The 19,676-nt window shown below is 39.4% G+C and overlaps 1 protein-coding gene across 2 annotated transcripts in view; it reads left to right on the top strand.

The window, feature by feature from the left end:
• The window catches only part of LOC130035302 (HLA class II histocompatibility antigen, DQ alpha 1 chain-like), a 76,892-nt gene that overhangs the window by 6,670 nt on the left and 50,546 nt on the right, over positions 1 to 19,676 (top strand). The window contains exon 5 of one of the 2 annotated variants that reach the window (XM_056126914.1): positions 283 to 1,957. The exons of the other annotated variant lie outside the window; for it this stretch is intronic. The gene's annotated coding sequence lies outside the window, so the exon portion shown is untranslated. Of the gene's footprint in view, positions 1 to 282; positions 1,958 to 19,676 lie in introns of those variants that run through there. 2 annotated transcript variants of the gene reach the window in all.

Here is a 19,676-nt window from a genome sequence, read left to right as displayed (position 1 = left end):
TAGTACCGCATGGCTTCTACATCACCAGTGTCTGTAGCTCTAGTAGACTCACAATAGTAGATCTTGGGAGGATTCCTCCAGAATATCAGAACTTGAGTTGCATAAAGTACATACACAGAGAAGAAAGAGAGTCAGAGGAGTGGGAAGGGTTTGAACAGAATTATGGTTTAAAAGTAAGAAGAGGTTTGTTGACTCAAATGTGGATAGATGAGAATTTAAAAATGGCTTAAAAGTGACAATGGAGCTCTTTGCACCATCAGTCTCATAACTCTCTTATTGCAGGTACACTGCCCTTCTACAAGAAGAGAAGAATGGATGATGCTAGATGACCTATCACAATTTTCTAACCCAGATAATCATATTTCTTTTCTTTCATGTATTCTTCTGTCTTCTCATCTCTTCTTGAAACATAGGGTGCTGTATCTCCTGAAGAAGTGCAAAAACCTTATAACTTTTACCCAAAATGCTGAATTGTCTTAATTTTTAGTTGTTGTATACTATAGAGAGCTTTGGGGGAATCTACCCAGTATTCTTATCCATTGTGCCTGATACAGTATTTCCTAGAAAGCAATAAATCATCATTTTAATTATTTTCATAGAAATCTTATTCTGTCTTTAATCTCAAGGATGAATAGGATTATGTCCCTTTATGCTATAGTGCAACTTATCTCCTTGCTAGATAATTTTATTGTTTCACATCCAGTAACACAGAAACAATTGAATATAGACAATTCTCTTTTATCATAGCTAAGGTTAATTTTCTCTTCCTTGTGTTCTCAACACCTACCCCTCTTAATTCAGGCATCAGTGATAGTAATATGTCTATTTTCACTTTTATTTCTTTTCATAACAGCAGAATTTTAAAAAAACTAAGAAATAAGCTAACACTTTAACTCTCAAAAGTTATGACAATATTAGGGATGTGTCTTACAAGCAGAGTACTTACCTTGAGTGTGAATTCTATCCTTGAATAACAAATAATTAATTTAATTAAAGCATAACAGAGAAATGAGTTGGGAGAATTTTTAATCTAAAAAATTTTAAATGCTGCTTTTAAATGCAAATTTTTTCTCCAAAAATTAAATTCATGAAGAATGATAGCAGAGATAGAAAAGATAACAATTCTCCTGTCAAGGGGGAGAAATGGAAATTTCTTGGTAATGTATTTTAATGAGACAATAATACATTTTTTGAGAAACCCAAATATTTTTCTTACATAGGTTAATAACAATAGTAAGGAATGGAATAGAAATCACAGGCATATTTAGAGTCTTTTAAATGTAGGTGGAATTTGTTTTGTCTGCCCATATTAAGCTCTGATAGATCCATAGAGACTCTCCTGTGCTATTAAGGCGTATTTTAATATAGAATTAATAAGGCTCCTGTATATTTCTAAGCAGATAAGTCTAAAAAAGGATGATTCACTGAACCCCGAAGTATTCTTGTGTGCCCTAGGGTTAAGAAAAGCACTGAGCTTCTCTAGCCCCTATTTCTTCCCCTTTTGAATGAGAGAACCTTAGGAGAGGCCATGAAATTTAGAGAATGTATTAGAAATTAGGGGTTTGGAGTCCTCTCTGTATTCACTCTCAAATGGAAACAAGGAGAGGAAATGTATCAGTAGCACTCTTTGCTTTTCCTGGTCTCTCCAGGACCTCACTCACAAGAGAGTATGTAATTTCACATGGAGTCATTTTGTTCTATGAAATTGTTTTAGTACATTGCCTCATTAATTATGTCATGCAACTACTGCACCAGATATTGCAACTTGAACAGTATAACAGAACAAAAATAAAATACATTAGTTTGTTTCTGTATGTGCCATAGAGAGGTAAGATTGAAATGTAGTTAAACTGAAGTATGTAAAATTTAGTACATCAGACTTTTATGGAAAAAAAAAACTAAATTAAAATCTGGAAGTTGACTTTCTATAGAGATAGTATTTTCAACTTTTTGATAAAGCAAACTATTGAGGTATTTGAAACTGAATAAAGATATTTCTGAGTCATATTCTTTTCATTCATAATGTGGATGTAATAATAGTTTTCTTGTGGAGTTAGTATTGGAAATCATATAGTCTTGGTATATAAACAATACCTTATATCATGCATACAAATACACAAAATATGTCTAACTATAGACTTAGTTATTTAAAAAAATGAATTTCAGTATGCAAAAAGATTTTTTCATTTTGAGCCCTTAAATAATTTAGAAGATTCAAACTGAAACTCTTGTTTGTGCATAAAGACACCCTATGTAATGGAAAAAAAATAGTCACACAGCACATCAGATAAAGGGCTAATATCAAAGATCTATAATACACACATAAATATCAACAACAACAACAATCAATCCCATTCATAAATGGGGTTAGGAGATGATTATTTTTCCAAAGAAGACATACAGATGACCAAGAGGCATTTGCAAAAGCATTCATCATCATTCATGATTAGAGAAATGTAGATCAAAACAACATTGAGATATCATCTCACAAGCATACCTGCGAGAATGGCACATATCAAAAATCTGGAAACAATTAGTATTGATGGAAATATGATGAGAAATACCAACCCTCATCCACTGTTGTTCTGGTTCAAACTTTATGGAAAGTAATACGAAGATATCTTCAAAATAGAGGAATAGAACTTCCATATTACTCGGTTGTATCACATCTTAGAATTTATCTCAAAAACAGAAACATTAATTCAAAAGAGTATATGCACACTCAGTATTCAGAGCAGCACTTAGAATAATATCAACCCAAATTGGGTATTTGGGAATAACCTAAATACCCAATTACAGATGAATGAATAAAGAAGTTGTGGTATATATATATATATATATATATATATATATATACAAAATAGAATACTATGCACTACTGAGAAGGATATAAATATGCAATTTCCCATTATCTGTTAGTTCTCGATTGAGCGATCAGTAGTGGCACAGAGACAAGCAAGACTTGTGAAATGTTGAAGCAAAACATGTGGAATGTTGAAGCATGGAGGGCTAAGGCTCGCTCAGGTCATTTAGCACTGATCAGCTTTTTCAGCCTCCTTTTATTGGATTAACGATCAAAATATCTAGCATCCTTCAGAGTACATAAGATAAAAATACAGGAAATTGAAACCTCTTAAAGCACATATCATCTTGTAGCCTAATAATGCGCAATGTTCCTACCGAAGGAAATCAGACCACCTTGTAAATCTTTACATTCCACTTCCCATACATTCTACATCAAAATCTATGCAAGCTTACACAATAGCCCAAAGGTATTTGTTTAACTTTCATCCAAGCATAACACAGTTAATCTATAACATGGAGCAGCTGATTGGGACATGCTGACCGCTACCCAGTTCGCTCAAAGTTCCTAGCTGTTTGCAGCTATCACAAGACCTTGTTTGCAAGGCAGTGTCCCTGGACCTTCCTCATGACTCTGGTAAGGCTCCAACAATTACTTAACTGAAACTATAGGAGATCATGCTGAATAGAGTCAGTTAGAAAGAAAGGGATAGATACAGAATTATTTCTTTCATAAATGGAACTTATAGTAAGGTAGGCACAGAGGACCAAAAACAACACAATTGGGAGAACTGATCCACACAACTAAGTTGGGGTGGGCAGATTGAGAGGGAGGTTTGTTGGAGTTCTTGGGGAAGGGAGATGGGTAGACAATAGATGAATGTGGTGGAGAGAGTATGTGCATGGTAATATATTGATTCCCTCTCTACCCACCTCAGTCACCAGAGAAGGGCCAAGGGTAATCTAGGACTGATGAAAGTTCACATACATCTCACCAGTCCTGGAAAGTAGTCATCAAATTGTACCTTTCTTCCACTTGTTCTGCCTGATGTGGAAAATGATCCCTGGCAACATCTTTCTAGGAAGCCATGGAACCCAGTCTGGAAAGATTAATTTCTCTTTGAAGGAAAGGAAATTCAATCCAAAATCTTAACCAGGCTTTTTAGGTCTATTGCCTTTTGTTCACAGAGAAGAGTCTCAAGAGACAAATAGACAAATAAATAATAACACATTTATTTGGAAAGTAAAAAAGGGAAGGGAAGTAGATAAAGGAGAGAAACAGATAAAGACACATGTTCAAGAGAGAACACGGGCTTCTCCAGAGTGGAAGAAAATGAAAGTAAACATTCCAAGCAGGAATTTCAGGCCATTTCCACAGAATGCAGCAATGTACCCTAAAAAAAGTATACATCTTGTGCAGATGTGGGCCCAAGAGGCAAGGACCCCTTTTCCTCTGCCAAGTTATATACTTTTTTCCAAGCTGCCCCAACCCTTCCCTCTCAATCTGCCCGCCCCAACTATGGAGGTTGCCAAGAAGGAGAGCTTGGTGTAGCTGATGATATTTTGATACACATTGCATGGGGCTTTGTCCCTGGTTTGGAACCTCTCCTCCCAGGGGTTCCTGCTGCTCTCCTCCCAGGAAGCCATCCCTGCAGCTGGCCTGGAATTCTGCATCCTGACTTCTAATATGGGTATTATGTATCAAATGCATTCATGCCTTTGCATTAGTTTAGGTTTTGAGAATATTTTTCTCAATACATATTCCCAGGGCCCTCCTATCTTTCTACCTACAAGAAAACTATTAATACATCTGTTTTCCTGTTTAGTGGAGGCATCTTTTGCTAAGGCAAGAAAGCTAAGATTGAGTTAAGGCTAAGAAAATAAAGTATGTGAGTTGCTGGTATATTATTGGTAAGGTGGTTTCTAAGAGAATTTAGGGCAATAAGTTATAATCTTTGACTTTGAGTTTTTACATTCTAATTAATGTTATGTCACCACCTTTCACCCTTAATTTGGGGAGGAGGTGAGAGAATATTGTTTGAGACTTAAGTTGAGAGGAGACAAGCAACAACCTCAAGAAAGGACTGATGATAGTCTCTTGTGAGCACCTGCCTTCTCCAGGCCTTACTTTGTATCAATCCCAGGAGATGGTCCTCAAACTGCACCAGGGTTTTACTTATTCTACCCAGCTTGGGAAATGATCCCTGACACACTATTTCCCAGGGAGCTGTGTGATCCAAATGGGAGGGAGGAATTGCTCTTCATAGGAATGGAAAGTGAGTCCCAAATCTCACCTAGACTTTCTAAGTCTGTCTACCCTCACAAAAAGGAATTTTAGGGTAAAATTAATATTGAAGTAAAATTGTTTATTTAAAAAACCACAAGAGAGAAAAGAAAGATATGTATTTAAGAGACTATCTGGGCTTCTCCAGGGGTGAAACCAGAGTTCACATTTTAGGTGGAGATGTGGGTCACTCCACCTTCAACTCTGGATAAGTGACCATTTGCCTTTGCAGAGTTTGTTCTGTTGCCTGTGGAGGGTCTCTGAGTGACTTATGTGTAGTAGGGAGGAAAGAGACAGCAAGCTCGAGATGGAAATCTACCTCTTTTTCTATGTCCAGATCTGTCACCCAGGGAGGCAACTAGAAGATTTAGAACCAATGAAAGTCTGCTATGAGTCCTTGCACAGCATGTGTTCACATCCTACCATCCTTATGAGGCAGCTGTAAAACTGAGCCTGATGTTCACTTTTTCGGAGCAGCATGGGAGATGATCTCTGCCACCCAATTTCTCAGGAGTCATGGGCTTAGGCTGGGACAAGGAGTTGCTCCTTGAAGGAAAGGAAAATCAGTCCTAGCCTCAGTTCGGATGCACAGATGGAGGCAGAGGGAGGTTATTCATCCAAGGATTCCAGGTTCCTCCAAGTTTTCAATAATGAAAATATTGAATAGTAAAGATACTCGAACTCAGAATTGGAAAGATGGGGATGCTTATTGCAAAGAAAGAAACTCACCAGGCTAGCTCTGGAGACCATGTGGGATATCATCAATTAAATCCAGTTCAGACAAGTGTAAGGGAATAAACTGGAACTCAATACGCTGCTTCTTTACAATCTAGAAGTACTATAGGTATATGGGGATGTTCTTACACTTTTTGCTTCTGTGAGATCTGTGGAGGCTGGAGTTGCCCTTCCTCATCCTGAATTCCCACGTAGTCCCATGCGTGCAAGTTTAGGGACTCTATCCTTCTTTCCTGTGCTGTTGGACCAGCCTTCAGACCAGGGACTGGTCCCAGTTCACATCAGTTTGTCCTCTAAATCCAAATCCGCTCAGATGATAGCATATCTGGGCAAAGGCATTACTAAATATATCTCTCTTATACTAGGGCCAGGTGGACTGTGGCATTCCTATTTCCAGAGAGTGTACAACCTTGAATCTCAGTCAACTCAGCTAAGAAACTAGCTGACATTTCAGAGGGTGTAAGCAAACACTGTACAGTAAGGAAAATATCCTGAACAGCAGATGTAGTATTAGTAGCCATCTGACATAAACAATTGAATAGATTAGTACTCAAGTGACTGGGATCTAAACCTTCACCATTAACATCCACAAAACTCAAAGAACACTGGGCAAACTAGGGCACTCAGCTACAGTCACAGATAGAGATATTAACCCAGGCAAGACCCCAAACCAATCAAAACATTGATTCTGGTCAATGAGGGCCTAAAGTCAACACTTACTGTACTGGCAAAAGAAATTAATCAAGCAGTTTACAGTGAATTTAATCAATAACTAGAGGTAGGGCATTTGCCTTGCATGCGGCCAACCCAGATTTGATTCCCCAGCATCCCATATGGTTCCCCAAGCATCGCCAGGAGTAATTCCTGAGTGCAGAGCCAGGAGTAGCCCCTGTGCATCGTCAGGTGTGACCCAAAAGAGAAAATAAATAAATAAACGAATAAATAAAAAATAATATACTAGCAACCCTTAGTAGAATGTCACAGGGGGAGAACCATATAGACCAACTTAAAGACAAAATACAGGCCAGCATTGATAAGGAAGTCAAAAAAGAAAAGAGAAACAAAAGAATGAAAGAACATGTAAGGTATTTAATAAGCAGAGACAAGAAGAATAATCTTTAAATTACAGGAATATGAGAAGGGGAAGAGATAGGGAATGGGAAAGAATGAGTGGTGGGAGAAATAATAGCTGAGAACTTCTCCACTCTCTGGAGTGCTCTTGAGTGAGGCAACTGTGCAGATTCCGGAGGACAAAAGAGTAACAAGCAAAATAGACTCAAATGGAACACCACAAAGACATATAGTAATCAAAATGGTAAAATCCAAAGAGAGAGAGAAATTAAAACAGGACCCGCAGAAATCTAAGACATCCTGAGAACTTATTATGAATCACTCCTTTGCTAAGCTTGAGAAGAAATAGACAGATTCCTAGAAACATATAATCTCCCCAAACTAAAGACAGAGGAAGTAAAAAGCCAGAGTAGGCAAATGGCAGGCAAGGAAATTGAAGCAGCAATTAAGAATATCCATATAATGGGACTGGAGAGATAGCACAGCCGGTAGGGCGTGCTTTGCAAGCGGCCCACCCAGGTTTGATTCCCAACATCCCATCAGCATCCCATATGGTCCCCTGAGCACTGCCAGGAGTAAGTGCAGAGCCAGGAGTAACCCCTGTGCATCGCCAGGTGTGACCCAGAAAACAGTAAGTAAAGTAAAGTAAAGGCCCTCCCATTGATCATCGATTTGCTCGAGCGGGCCCAGTAACGTCTCCATTGGAGACTTTGTTGTTACTGTGTTTGGCATATCGAATACGTCACAGGGAGCTTGCCAGGCTCTGCCATGCGGGCAAGATAAAAGCCCCCCAAAAAAAGAATATCCACATAATAAAAGTCCTGACCCACATAGATTTACAGGTGAGTTTTATCAAACCTTCAGAACTGACCTACTATTGTTGATCCTTAAAATTTTTCAAAGGATCGAAGAAAGAGAAATCCTTTCTAACACCTTCTATGAAGCTCACTTTACTGATACCCAAAGCTGACAGAGATAATTCAAAATCAGAAAATTTCAGACCAATTTCATGGATGAACATTGATATAAAAATCCTCAACAAAATCTAAGCAAAGCAAATGCAAAAGCACATAAAAAAAAAACTCATACACCATGATCAAATCGAATTCATACCAGAGATACATAGATGCTTCTATATAAATATATGCAAATCAATTAAAATAATATACCACAGTAGTTCAAGGAAACATACAAGTCCTATGATCATATCAATCAATGCAAAGAAATCTTTCAATAAGTTCCAACAGAAATTTATGATAAAAACTCTTAATAAATTGTCTTGGAATAAATCGTTCCCAATATAGTAACAACTATCTATAAAAAGCTCATAACCAACATTATTATTTGTTGTTACTGTTACTGTGTTTGGCATATCGAATACATCACGGGTGGCTTGCCAGGCTCTGCCGTGTGGGTGAGATACTCTTGGTAGCTTGCCAGGCTCTCCGAGAGGGGCGGAGGAAATGAAATCGGGTCGGCCAACGGCCATGTTGGCTGCGTGCAAGGCAAATACCCTACCGCTGTGCTATCGCTTTAAAACATTCCCACTGAGATCAGGCACAAGGCAAAGATATCCACTGTCCTCACTTTTATTCAACATTGTATTAGAAGCTCTAGTGACAGCAGTCAGGAGAGAAAAGAAATTAAAAGCATTCAAATTTAAAAAGAGGAAGTCAAATTATCTCTTTTTGCAGATGACACGATGTAATACATAGAAGATTCAAAAGTGTCCACATAAACCCTCTAGAAACAATGAACTGATACAGTAAAGTGGCTGACTACCAATACCAAATACCAAAAAATCAGCTGCATTCCTATATGCAAATAATGAATCAAAGGAAAAAGCAATCAAAGAGTCTATACCATTTAAAATAGTGTCCAAAAACAGCAAGTAGCTAGGGATCAACAGACAAAATATAGTAGACGAGTAATATGCTTGGCCATGGAAAACAGAGGTTATGAGGACTGGCCACCCAAAGTCCTCTGGTCACTGGTTGGAACTAACCACAAGTGAGTGTGGGGCTGAGGGTAGGTAAGATAAAGAAGAGACCAGTATGGCAATAATAACTGGGAACAATCACACTGGAAAAGATCTGTGGGGTAAAAGCAGATAAAGGGAAATGCTTGATAACTGTTCAGTATCAGTATTTAAACAGTACTAAAAAGCCATAGTGATCAAAACCGAATGGTTCTGGAACAATGAGCAACTCTCTAACCAATGTGAAACAAATGAAAGCTGAATCTATCTCATAGCTTACACAAAAGGCAACTTAAAAAGTGGATTAAAGATCTTGACTGAATCTATAGTACATCGAGGAAAAGATAGGCAGAACACTCCATGACCTAGACCTCAAAGGATTCTTCAATGATATAATGTCATTGGCAAAGGCTACAGAATGAAAACTAAACAAATGGAACTACATCAAACTTATAAGTTTCTGTATAGCAGAAAAAACAAGGCTAAAATTAAAAGACAACTGAGTGGAAGGAAATATTTGCAGCATTCAATACATCAGCTGAAGGGTTGATAACCAGGATATCTAAAGTATTCACAAAGAACAACAAATAAATATGCAACTCCATCCAAAAGTGGGGAAGGAACGAATAGACACTTCTCTGAGGAAAGGCAATGGATGTTCGACAGGCATATAAAAAATGCTCATTGTCACTTATTATTAGGGAAATCCAAAATCAAGACAATAATGAGATATCATCTTAGACCAGGGATAATGGCATATTCCAAAAATACTGGAAGCATTCTCTGTTCATGGGGATGTGGTGAAAGGGGAACACTAATCTACCTCTGGTGGCAGTGTTGTCTGGTCCAAGACCCATAGAAAACAGCTTAAAAGGTTCTCAATAAATTCAAAATTGAGCATCCATATGACCCAACAATTCCACTCTTGGGTACCTATCTAAAGAGCAGAAAAACATTCATTTAAAAGAACATACACATCATTATTCATTATAGTACTCAGAACAATAGATAAGATTTGGAATCAACCTGGATATCCAAGGATACTTAAGTGGATCATGAAGATGTGCTAATTATGTGTGTGTGAGTTTGTACAAACAAAATAGAATACTACATAGTTGCAAGGTATAATGATATCATACAATTTGTGACAACATAGATGGAAATAAAAATACCATATAAAATGAGGTAAGTCCAGAAGAAGAAGAGAACAAAGGATGATATCATTTATGTGTAGAATTTAGAATAACTGAATGAGGAAATAAAATGGTTTAAAGAAGGGTTGCTCAGATCACTCTTTGTCACAGAGAATAGGGAGGAGAAAGGGGACAAGAGGTATGAGGCGGCGGACAGGTCAAGGAGATTCAGTAAATCAGTGGTATTAAGGAATGATACAGACAAATTTCCAAGCCAGAGTTATGAGACTCAACCTTTAATAATAGAACTTAGAAAGATGCTTATAAAAAAAGGCAGGGTGCAGATCAGAGGTACAGAACCTTAGTAGAGGAATATTAGTGGAGGGAAATTGACACTGGTGGTGCATCTGTGTTGAAATATTTATGTCTAAAACTCAACTATGAATAACTTTGGAAATCATAGTTCCTTAAAAAACAATATTTTAAAGGCTAAAAAGAATGATATTTGATAGGAATGGAGATGTACAGCAGGCAGGGTACTTGCCTTGCAAGTGGTTGACCTGAGTTCAAACCACAGCACTCCATATGGTCCTTATTGGGACAATAGAAGTGATCCTTGAGCACGAGCAGATGTAAGCCATGAGAGCTGGTGAGTGTGGCTCAAACCACTCCACCCAAAAAAGGGAAAAATGCAGTATAATATCAAATATTATTATTTGTCCTTTAGTAGTTGTAACAATTGAAGCATAACAATATCAAATAACATGTCTACATTCACAGAATTATTTTATAGTAGGGAGACCATGCAGTTTCAGATATTATTGCTACAGAGTTGTGCTTTAAAACACAGTGTTATCTCTTGATAAATGACAATGAAAATCGATTTATGGAAACTCAGGTGTGTGGACTGTGGAGTCTGCTGCAGCATCAGGCTTCCTTCCATCCCCCAGACTGAAATCTGGCCTCCCTCCCAGACTAAGAAAATCATGAACCCAGAGTCTCACCCTGGACTGACTCCCTGGCCAGGCATTACCCCCAGCATGCCTATCTAACTTCTCAAACTCAGGTGTGTTGACTGTAGCTCTGGTGACAGTAGGCCTCTTCCCATTCTCCAGTCTGAAATCCAGACCCGCACAATTCCAGAATCACCCCTCATGGCATGCCTTTAAAATCCATAACTCCAGAACTGCACATTCGCATGAAAAGTTACTTCCTCTATATTCTATATTAGTGGTACCAAGAACCCAGGCCTCACATTTCTTCAACTCTTTGTAATCACAGTAACACACAAAGACAGCCAATTGCAGAGGCCTAAACATACAACAAAACACAGGGGAAAAAAACACACACAAAAAAAAAACGCTAAGGTCACAGTGGTAAAACAATGCAGAAACTCACCAGGCTTAATGAATGAAGTCTCTAGCACAGTTGAATCAAACAGTAATAATGAACTATATAACCTTTCTGATAAGGAATTTACAGTGGATCTGTTAATGATGTATAGGAGTTCAAAGAAACAATGGAATGCTCTGCTAATAAAAGACAAGAGGAAATGAGAACAGAAATGAGAAAAATGTGAATGAAAATATAAGTAGAAATGACAGACCTAAAAAACTTGGTAGGTGAAATGAAAAGCTCAGTGGAAGACCTCAGCAACAGGTTAACAGCTTCTGAGGATAGAATCAGTGAACTCCAAGATGAGGTGCAGACAATCTCGAGACAACAACAACAACAACAACAAAAATGGAAAAGATCCTCCAAATAAACCAACAGTTATCAAGAGAAAATCCATATAAAGCCAAGAGGAACAACATAAATTTCACTGGAGTTCCAGAGGGACAGGAAGAAAAGCCTGATGAAGAAGCAACTGTCAGACATAATTGCAGAGACATTCTCAGAGATGAAGGCACATGCATGAAGATCCAGGAGCCAGAAGGGTACCAACTAAAAGAAATCCCAATGATTTCAAGGTACTATTTCAAGATACAAGGTCACAAGATAGAGTGAAGGTCATTTCATTATGATCAAGGGACCTGTATATCAGGAAGACTCACATTTATAAATTTATATGCAACTAATTAGGGACTAGGAAAATATTTAAAACAATTGCTGATAAACTTGAAGAAAGACATTGATAGCAATACAATAGTAGTTGGAGATTTCAACACTGCTTTGTAACACCCCTTATAGATCAACCAAACTCAAGCTCAGCAAAGACATGCTTTATCTGAGGAAAGAAATGGAAAAAAAATGGGTTTAGGAGATATATGTAGGATACTTCATCCTCAAAAATCTGAATACACATTCATCTCAAGTAAACATTGGAAATTCTCCTAGATAGACCACATACTGGTCCACAAAACATACCACCATAAAATTAAGAGGAGAGAAATTATATTAATGATCTTTTCAGACCATGATGCATTGAAAATAGAAGTAAATCAAACAGCTGGAAATTAAACAACTCACTACTGAACAACCAGTGGCTTACAGAGGAAATCAAAAGATTCCTGAACACAAATGAGAATGAACTTATGAGCTACCAGAACTTGTGGAACACAGCAAAAGTAGTATATAGAGGAAAGTTTGTAGCTCTACAAGCATTCTCAGGAAGGAAGAGCGAGCCCACATTAGTAACTTAATCTCAAATCTTAAGATCTTGGAAAATGAACAACAAAAGCAATCCAAACCAGACAGGAGGAAGAAAAATAATAAAACATAGAGCAGAAATTATAGATCCCAGATGAGAACAGTGCAGTCTTCTGCCCTCGCGCCTGGGTGTTCCTTCCCGGGGCCCCTTGGAGGGAAGCTGGTTGAGCTTTCCTCCCCGCCCTGACCAGGGCTCCAGCAGCCAAAGACCTCCAGGACCAGCCACCACCATGCTGAGACCACTCTCCGCACACATGAAGCTACTGGCAGAGGGACAAAGCCATGCGGGTTCCGGGGCCGAGACCTCCAAGCCTACTCGGATTGGAGTCGAGCATCTTCCACCCAGATCCTCCAAATTCCAGTAGGCGGGGGTCACACCCACCACCTGGCCCCCTGGTGCCGTGTAATCCCATCAGCAGCCAAGACTCAGAGACTATAAAATCCAGATCCCAGAACCACGCGGCCGCATTTGCGGCCACGCGACATCTTATCAGAACTTTTTTTTAATGACATCTTATTGTCTCATTCCTACTTTGGACAAACTTGCAGTCTATCGAATGTAGCCTGCCCACAGGGCAGAGTCTGGCAAACTCCCCGTGGCGTACCAAATATGCCAAATACCAGTAACAATGATGGGTCTCATTCTCCTAAAGAGCCTTGAATATAATCTCAGGGCTAGGATGAAAGAGACGTTACTGGGGCCTGCTCGAGGCAATCGACGAATAACAGGATGATGAAATGAAATGAAATGAAAAAGAGCAGAAATTAATGAAATGAAAGATTCACCAAAATCTGAAAGATAAATGAAACTAAGAGTTGGTTCTATGAGAAAATAAACAAGAATGATGAACCACTAGTAAGACTTACAAGGAGAGAAACATCTAATAAACAGAAACAGAAACAAAAAGGGAGACATTACAACAGAAACCACAGAAACGCAAAGGATCATAAGAGATTATTTTGAGAATCTCTATGACATGAATCAAGAGAATCTCAAAGAAATGGATAAATTCCTAGACTCCTATAATCTCTCATGGATGACCCAAGAAGATTTTGAATACATGAACAGATCTATCACTCTCAAGAATACGGAAATAGTGATTGAAATAGTAATTGAAAGTTGAAATAGTAAACAAAAGTCTCCCAATAAATAAAAGCCCTGGCCCAGATGGATTCTTTAGTGAATTATTTCAAATCTTTAAAGAGAATTTACTCCCAAATCTGTTCAAAATTTTCCAGGAAACTGAAGACACAGAAACATTTCCAAACAACTTCTATGAGGAAAATATCCCTCTAATACCATAAGTAGACAAAGACACCACCACAAAAAAAGAGAATAAAGGCTGATATCCCTGATGAATACAAATGCAAAGATCCTGAACAAAACACTAGCAAGTATAATTCAACGACAATCAAAAAGATCATACACCATGACCAAGTAGGATTCATCCTGGGGATGCAAGGATGGTTCAACACTCACAAGTCAAACAACATAATACAACAGACAAATAAAAGGAAAGATAAAAATCAGATGATCATATCAACAGATGCAGAGAAGGCATTTGACAAGATTCAGCATCCATTTATGATAAAAACCCTCAACAAAATGGGAGTTGAAGGGACTTTCCTCAGTATAGTCAAAGTCATCTACCACAAGTCAACAGAAAGCATTATTCTCAATGGGGAAAAATTAAAAGTCTTCCCTCTAAAATCAGGGACAAGACAAGGTTTCACAATCTCATGGCTACGATTCACTATAGTACTGGAATTACTTGCCACAGCAGTTAGGTAAGTAAAACATATCAAGGGCATCGAGATAGGAAAGGAAGAAGTCAAGCTAACATTATTTGCAGGTGACATGATAGTATACTTAGAAAATACTAAAGGCTCTACAAAAAAAGCTAGTAAAAACAATAGGTTTGTAAAGTGACAGGTTGTACGATCAATACCCAAAACTCCATGACTTTCCTATATACAGATAATGAAAGAGAAAAAAGAGGTATCAACAAACAATTCCCTTTACAATAGTGCCTCAAAATATCAAGTACCTCGGAATCCACTTAACTAAAGAGATGAAAGACTTATACAAATAAAACTACAAAACACTATTTCAAGACATAAAGGCGACATGAGGAAATGGAGACATATCTCATGTTCATGCATCAGGAGGATCAACATTATCAAAATGACAATACTCCACAAAGCATTATACAGAATCAATGTGGTCCCTAGAAGGATACTCATAACCTTCCTCAAAGATATAGACAAAACACTCCTGAAATTCACATGGAACAATAAATCCCCACGGACAGATAAAGCAATCCTTGGGGGAAAATACGGGTAGCATCACCTTCCTCAAATTCAAACTGTACTACAAACCAGTAGTAATTAAAACAGCACGGTATTGGAATTATAAACAGACCCGCAGACCCATGGAACAGAGTTGAATATTCTGTTACAAACTCTCAAATATATGAGCCCTTAATCTTTTAAGAAAGAGAAAGACATTAAGTGGAGAAAGGAAAGCCTCTTAAAGAAATGGTGCTGGGAATACTGGACAGTTACTTGCAAAAAAAAAGAACTCAGACTTCCTCTAATGCCAGGCACAAAAGTCAGATAAAAATGGAGTAAAGACCTCAACAGGCCTGAATCCATGAGGTACATGGAAGGAAACAGGTAAAACTCTCCATTACATTGAAACTCAAGGAATCTTTGAAGATCAAACACCACAGACCAAGCAAGTCGAACCAAAGATAAACAAATGGAACTACATGAAACTAAGAAGCTTCTGCACTTCAAAAGAAACAGTAACCAAAAGACAAAGAGAGTCCACAAAATGGGATAAAATTGTCTACCCAATACCCATGAGATAAGGATGGCTATTGGAGACTATATCCAGAATATATAAGAAACTGGTAAAACTTTATAATAAAAAACCTACATCCCTGATAGTAAATGGGGAGAGGAAATGAACAGAAACTTCCTCAAAGAAAGGAATACAAAATGCCAAAAGGCATATGAAAAAATGCTCTACATTGCTTATCATCAGGGAGATGCAAATGAAAACAATAATGAGACATCATCTTACACCACATGGACTTACACACATCCAAAAGAACAAGAACAACTCGTGCTAGTGTGAATATGGGGAGAAAGGGACTCTCATTCATTGTTGGTGGGAATGCTGACTGGTCCACCATTCTATGTTTTAGAAAACAATATGGACATTCCTCAAAAAACTAGAAAATGAGCTTCCATGTGATGCAGCCATTTCATTTCTGGGAATATATGCCGGGGGTGCAAAAAAGCACAGTAGAAATGACATCTGCACTTGTATGTTCATTCATTCCAGCACTGTTCACAATAGCTAGAAGATGGAAACAACCCAAGTGCCCAAGAACAGACGACTGGTTAATGAAACTATGGTACATCTACACAATGGAATACTATGCAACTTTTAGGAAAGATGAAGTCATGAAATGTCCTTATAAGTAGATGAACATGGAAGTATCATGCTGAGTGAAATGACTCAGAAAGTTAGGGACAGATATAAAATGACTGCACTCACTTGAATATTCAAGACTCTCAGTATCTGTATTGCAAACCAATCACAATGCCCAAAGTAGAAAAGAGTAAAAAGGAAAATGCCTGTCATAGAGACAGAGGGTGGGGTAGGGTAGGCTGGGCCGGGGGTGGTGGAAGGTATACTAAGGACATTCACGGTCATGGTCACGGTCCCATTGTTCATCGATTTGCTTGAGCAGGCGCAATAACATCTCCATTGGAGACTTTGTTGTTACCGTGTTTGGCATATCGAATACGTCACGGGTAGCTCGCCAGGCTCTGCCAACTACTAAGGACATTAGTGGTGGAAAATGTACACTGGTGGAAGGATGGGTGTTCGATCATTGTATGACTGAAACTCAATCATTAAAGCCTTGTGACTGTATGTTATGATGATTCAATTTTTTAAAAAAATCAAAAAAAGAAAGAAATAGATTTATAGAATGAGAGAGGTACAGAGGGGAAAGGAATTAAAAATTCCTTATTTTTCTCTATTTACATCTCCTTTTTGACATTGTATGAGAGTATCATGAAGTAATAGATACACTAACAGCCAAAACTCACAATGTTGACCCAGCTTGCTGGCTTTCCCAGGGGAGAATAATCCTCCTCCAAATAAGATAAAAATTATTGTTTAATAAAGTGAATGGAATGAACAGGGTGAGAGACTGTCTGAGTTCATCATGTCGACCAAGACCATTCATGGTAACTCACAGTTCCAGAAGGCAGAATCTAAACGATGGACATGGGAGTCTCCCGGTGGACGATTCCACAACGAAATAGACCACATCATATTCAATCGACGGTTTTGCCTGACTGATGTCGCTGTTGTCCCAAAATTTCGAACGGGATCGGACCACCGTCTCTTTCGTGCAAAATTCTACTTCACAGAGCGGGGAGAAAGGGCTGCAAAGTTCAAAAAGAGAACTCCCAGAATGACCACCAACTGGGAACTCTTTGGTACTATTGCGGCAACATGGGAAGATGCCATTGTTGACAACATTGACGAGGAATACGATCGACTGGTTCAGCACCTCCATGAATGTGCGAGGAATGCCAAGAGAGAGATAGCCACAAAAAATCGCCTATCTTCGAAAACTCTTGAGCTAATTCGCCAGCGTGGTTTGGCGCATGCCTCAGGCAACCGCAAGCTAACGTCCGAGCTCGCAAAGCAGTGCAGAGATGCGATCAAGGAAGACCTCAAAGAGAGAAGAGCAGAAGTACTGGTAGATGCGGCAGAAGCCGGGAAAAGTATTCGTAACGTCTTTTGCCTTTGCCAACTGTAAGACCAAGATGACTGCCCTCCGACATCCTGATGGATCCATCACATCCTCCAGAACGGCAATGGAGAAGATTATCCATGCTTCTACTCAAATCTCTTCGATAGCCATGTCCACTTGCCGACATACCAAATTCCACAGGATGGGTATGTTGTTCCCAACGTTCTGCCTTCCGAAATCCGACATGCCATTTCGTCGGTAAAGAAACAAACAGCACCCGGCCCAGACAAGGTCAGACCTGAACACCTGAAGAACCTGCCGTCAGTACTCATCAATACACTGGCTCGGCTCTTCACTCGCTACCTGTCTGAATGCAAGTTTCCGTCCCAATGGAAAACCAGCAGGACCGTACTACTGTTCAAGAAGGGAGACATCCATGACATTGGCAACTATCGCCCGATCTGCCTATCTTCTGTCATCTACAAGTTGTTCACTCGAGTCATCCTAAATAGGATTGGCAGAACACTAGATGAAGGACAACCATGCGAGCAAGCCGGGTTCCGCAAAGGATTCAGCACCATCGACCAAATCCACACGATAACCAAGGTCATTGAGGTTTCTCGAGAGTTCAAGATGCCGCTCTGTATAACATTCATTGATTTAAAGAAGGCCTTTGATTCTGTTGAGACGGAAGCGGTCATTGAAGCCCTAGCCAATCAGGGCATTCAAGCCCAATACATCAGGATCCTCCGTGAGCTGTATTGTGGATTCACTACCAGGATCTCACCATTCTACAAAGAAGTGATCGTTGATGTCAAGAGAGGGGTGCGGCAGGGTGATACCATTTCACCAAAACTCTTCAGTGCCACCCTCGAGAACATCATGCAACGACTGGAATGGGAAGGAATGGGAGTGAAGATAGATGGTCGGCAACTACACCACCTCCACTTTGCTGATGACATTGTTTTAATAACACCAAACATCAGCCAAGCTGCACAAATGCTGGCCGACTTTGACCGTGAGTGTGGAAAGGTAGGACTACAGCTGAATCTTATGAAGACAATGTTTATGAGAAACAGCCTTGTTCCTGACGCCCCATTCGCTCTCAATGGAACGACCATCTCCGAATGCAACAGCTATGTGTACCTAGGTCGAGAGGTCAACATGACAAATGATCTGGCACCCGAGCTGCGCAGGAGGAAGAGAGCGGCTTGGAACGCCTTCAAGAACATCGAAGAAATAGCTAAGAGGACGAAGAACCTCCGGCTCCGGGCACATCTCTTTGATTCCACTGTTCTTCCTGCATTAACATATGCCTCAGAGACCTGGGCCCTACGCAAACAAGATGAGAACGAACGCTATTCAGGTCTCCCAAAGAAGAATAGAAAGAGCTATGCTTGGAATATCACGTTTCACTCAAATGAGAGAACAAATCCGGAGTTCTGACATCTGTAGACGATCAAGGATCAGGGACACTGTCTCATTTGCCAAGGTGTCGAAAATCAGATGGGCTGGTCACGTAATGAGATTTAAAGACGACCACTGGACTAGAGCTGTTACCGACTGGATTCCACGGGATGTCAAAAGACCGCGTGGCCGCCCACCTACCAGATGGTCTGACTTCTTAGTCAAGATCATGAATGATCGGTTTGAGGCTCTTCATGTTCCCAGAGCGAACAGATGCCATTGGGCTACACTAGCACACGACAGGGACAAATGGAGACGTTACTGGCGCCTGCTCGAACAAATCGACGACTAATGGGAAGTTAAGTGATTAAGTGATCCAAAAGTAACAGCGAGACTAGGATCCTGCTACGGATAGGAAAGTCTATCTGGCCTGAGCACTGTAGTCTGAGATCGAGATGGCCCTAGGAGAGCAATTCTATAAGCTTAAAGTATTTCTTACTGTGTCCATACAAAATAATTTATATTATGTATGCTTATATGTTTTTTGGACAAGGAGAGGAGAAACACACCCAGAGGATTCCATTCTAGGGTGGGTAGATCTGCTAACCGAGAATCTGTCCTAGGAGAATCTGTCCTAGAAGAGGCTTTCCCGTGTGTCCTGACTAGTTTGGATGAGGCTGAACATTTCTCCCCTTCAAAATGCCTTCAGTAAATAATTTCAGTATATTGTAAGAGGCAGTTTCCCTTTTCTCACAGAAACCTAGCTGGTCTTGGATATGCAGATCTCAGGTGTTAGCCAGGATGATATTTGGACTGTAGATTACAGGCTCCAG

Source organism: Sorex fumeus, unplaced genomic scaffold (genome assembly GCF_029834395.1).
Source record: "Sorex fumeus unplaced genomic scaffold, SorFum_2.1 ptg000063l, whole genome shotgun sequence".
Taxonomy (NCBI): domain Eukaryota; kingdom Metazoa; phylum Chordata; class Mammalia; order Eulipotyphla; family Soricidae; genus Sorex; species Sorex fumeus.
This window is presented reverse-complemented; position numbering and strand designations above follow the sequence as displayed.